Consider the following 4,309-nt stretch of genomic DNA (forward strand, 5'->3'; position numbering starts at 1 on the left):
ACTATTCCAGAGCCTACAGGGCCCACCCGAACACACTGCTGGCCTGATGGACTACACATCCAGACCCTCAGCACCCCATGAAAATCGTGCTCTTGTGAGCTGAATCCTAAGAACTCATCAAGCCCTGCTCTAGTCACACAACCAGAAGCTGACTAGTCAACGCTCGGCCAAAGCTTGAGGGGCCTCTACTGAATCAGCAAATGTGGACTGAAATCTTAATACAGTACTTAGAACCATTCTGACAGCATTTGTTGTTCTACTGTTGTGCTGTCATCATTGTCATCTCTTGAGGGACATTCCTTGTCCATGTCTGGTGTAAAATGTCACTTTCTGTCTTGCTATTAATAATCTTCTCCGCCCTTGCCTTGGCCCTTGCCTAATTAACATACTTCGGTGCTTCATTGAAGCCCTGGTAATTAGAAAAACGACTGCTCAGTTGCTGGCCCTCAGTGGGTACAAGCCGCTAAATACAGGCACCAGGATATAAAGGTGATGCTCCCTAATATCCATAAGAAAGCATCAAAGAGGGAGATGAAGTGGAAATTTTGCCCAGGATTTTGTTAGCACATAGTCGGCAACTTCCCTGTTTTAAAACTGCCCCTGCTTTTCTGCTAATAACTGCCTCTTTCTGCTTCTGTACCTCAGCTTATTGCTTACTAGCTAAAAACTTTAAGGAAAACTGCCACGTCTTCTAAAACCCGTTGCATTATCTAAAGTTGTGAGTTACTTCTCCCATCCCTTCACCTATAAAAACTGTGTACTTTTCTTAGCTGGGGTCCAGACTTTGGGATGTGAACCCTTGTGGGCCCCCCGGCGTCATAAAGTGTGTTCCTCCATTTCCCTGAGTGCGGCTTGGGTTTCTTGTCAGGTAAAATTTTCTGCAATAATCTCAAACAAAATGCGAAGTGGATGTATGAGAAAGCCCTATTGCTACCCTTGGCGGCATCAGACAAATGGCTTAACAAGCCCAAATAGGAAAGCAACAGGCTCCCTTCATATGATCGAGTTAATTCACCCTTTGACCACGTTTACTCCTGATCTCTTTTCTTCCACAGTAGTGAATGGGACATGCAGATTTGCACATGGAACAGCCCTCTGAAGGGGAAACCTTACCCGGCAGCGGCTGGAATCCTCCTGAAGACCGTCTCAGTGCCAGCTGCCAGTTGCTGAACTGCAACACCATCTTTATCTCCTGGCTGGCATGCAAAATTGGCCCAATAACAAGATGCAGATGAACTGGGCAGGAGAAGAGTTTTCTTTTCTGTAACCAGTTACAGAGAGAAGGCAGGAAATTCATACCAGACCAACTCAAAATTACAAAGCTTTTCAGAGATTATATATCTTCAAAGCTATATGTCTATGTGTAAGTGTGCACTCATTTATAGACATAAGTGATTAACTTCTTTTAATTTGTAACTAAGGCCTGAGTCCTGAAGACTTTCCTTTAGATCCTCAGTAAGTTTACTTAATCCAAATAGGCCTAGGACCTAGAGTGATTGCCCTTATCTTATTTTCTGCTAAATCAACAGGTTTGGGGAGTTCCTTCAGACCACCAATAAAACTTGCTTAATCCTAAATGGGTCTTGTTAAGAATTCCTTCATTATTTTCTCATACTTAAAGGCCCAGGAAAGACATAGGCAAAACTCTTTGTGGGCTTTTGATAAATTCCAGCCTTTGTATAAGGGCACTGGCATTTGATATTTAACTTAAACACTCTGTCAGTACTAAAACAGTTGTTATGGAGGCCTGCCACAATGTTTTCATATGACAGACGTATAATATTATTACTGAAGTATTAAAAATGTTTCTCTTATAAGGCTCCTTGACAGGCAGGAGCTCTTTCTCATGCATCTCTTTATTCTGGAGTGGCTAATGCAAAATCTGGGACATCGTAGGCAAATCAACAAATGCTTGTTAGATGACAAAATGCATAAAAAGCAGCTGGGAATATTTGTCTTTTCTTTCTAAGGCATCTATTTACAAACTAGATTCAGACTTAAAAGGAACTCAGCACATAAAATAGCTCACCTTATTTTTAGCAGCTTTATAAAATATACAAGGAAGACATTACTTTTTTTTTTTCTTTTACATCCCTCTTCCCTGCCCTTCTGTCTCAATTCTATCTTCTCTGTATTGAACTTGAAACCACCATCTCAATCAGCAGATTGTAAATGATCAGGAAGAATGGAGTGGGCAGAGGATTCACAAATGAAGATCAAGAGAGAGTGAACATAGAGTCGGAAGAAGTAACTGGAAAGAATAGTGTAGGAAAACCAAGGAATTTGAATAAGACATCAGATATTTCAAATAGTGTAAGAACTGAGATACGACCATTAATTTAGCAATAAGAAATTGATTGACAACTTTGTCAGAGCTTTTTCAATGAAATTGTGGAAACAGAAGCCATACATTTTAGATAGTTAATGTATGCTATTAAAAGAGCTTAGCTGTCAACACAAGGAAAGAGAATGAGAAAGCAAAAGCAGGAATATGCTAGAGGCAGATGAACATTTAAAGGAGTAGTTAACTTTTGTCTTATTTGACTAAAACAAACACTAGAACACACACATATTCTGAAGGAATAAGACATGCAGTTGAGAATACCCAAGAGAGCAGTGAAAAATAATGGGACCAAGAACAGATAGAGTTCTAAAGTGCTAACTGTACTGAGAGAAGCCTGTAGGCCGTTATTGCTAAAAGGCTTTGCGTTTGTCAGGACTGCTTTTTGATGCACGAAAGGAGGAAGAGAAGTCAGGTTCCCTTGAATTTACTATTCATTTCCCTCTCTTCTTGATTTCTACCCATTCCCCACTCTGATTTTAGAGTAAGAGCCTATATTCTAGGAGAGGATTGGAAAACCTAGCAAAGGCATAAATCATTTGCTCCAAGAGCACAGATGTAATCTTTGAAGAAAGCACTTTTTTGGCCTTTTGATATCTGGCTGGGATCCCTGGTACTTCCAAGAGAGTGGCTTAGTTTGTTCGAAAGAAGTACAATAATATCACATCACACACACACACACAAACACACACACACACACACACGCACACGCAAGCACACATTTGCTATATAACATTTTTCTATCATATAAATTATGAAAGTTCATGTAGAGAGTGAAAAAATATATCTTTTATTTATTAAAATGATGAAGCCTCAATTTAAAGAATATTGTAGATTAAGAGAAAAGCCTTTTGGCTTCTCTTCTTTGCACTTAGAAATTTAGCCGGTTGTCCTAGGTAAGATATTCTTTATCTTTAATATACTAAGCTCAATTTTCTTATATGGCTCTATAGCATTAAGTAAGGGCTAAAATTCTGTGGTACATTTTTTTGTGGTAAACTGTTTTCTGCTGTTTCAAACTTTTGAAGTTAAGCTTAATGTTGTAAACCCCAAATATCTGAAACAGGTCTGTCAATGTAGAAAGTTTTGCCAGTGTTGAGAACGCACACCCATGATCCAGCCACAAGAGGTTCTGATGACATGTACCCAAGGTGGTCAGGGCACAGCTTGGTTTTACACATTTTAGAGAGGCATGAGACACCAATCAATATATGTAAGATGTACATTGGGGCCTTCAGGAAAGACAGAAAAGCTGAAAACAGAGTAGGGGCTTCCAGGTCACAGGTAGGTAAAAGACAAAATATTGTATGCTTTTTTTCCTGATTAGCCTTTACAAAAGGAGGCAGTCAGATATGCATTTATTTCAGTCAACAGAGGAATGACTGAATAAAATGGCAGGCAGGTTTGCCCTTAGAAGTTCCCAGCTTGACTTTTCCCTTTAGCTTAGTAATTTTGGTGCCCCAAGATTTAGTTTCCTTTTACATTTTCCCCATTTGCTTTTTAAAATCATTGGGAGAAAACATTTTAGAAGAAAACGAGTCTCTGGTTTCAGGGTTCATCTGATTTCTTATGATTAAGAAGGTTTATTCTTAGATGAGTAGATCCAGAATTATTAGAAAAACTCATTTTTAGCAGATTGTGAAGTCTCATGTCCTATGAAGAGAAACAACAACAAGAAACAAAAGAACAATCACCAAAAATCAATATAGACCACACTACTCTGTGAAAACCATACGTCAGAAGGCAGGTGTGAAAGTGGCTTATGTATGTAAATAGGTTGCTGTTATTTTCTTCTGACGTTTAAGTTGTCTAGCTTCAGGTCACAGGGCTTTAGGAAAGCACAGCTTAGTTTTCAGTAATTTAAAATTAGGAACATTGGAGGGGAAAAGGAAAAGAAAGAAGAAAAAAATGAAGGCCGGGCGCGGTGGCTCAAGCCTATAATCCCAGCACTTTGGGAGGCCGAGGCGG

This window comes from Cebus imitator, unplaced genomic scaffold (genome assembly GCF_001604975.1).
Source record: "Cebus imitator isolate Cc_AM_T3 unplaced genomic scaffold, Cebus_imitator-1.0 Scaffold468, whole genome shotgun sequence".
Classification (NCBI taxonomy): domain Eukaryota; kingdom Metazoa; phylum Chordata; class Mammalia; order Primates; family Cebidae; genus Cebus; species Cebus imitator.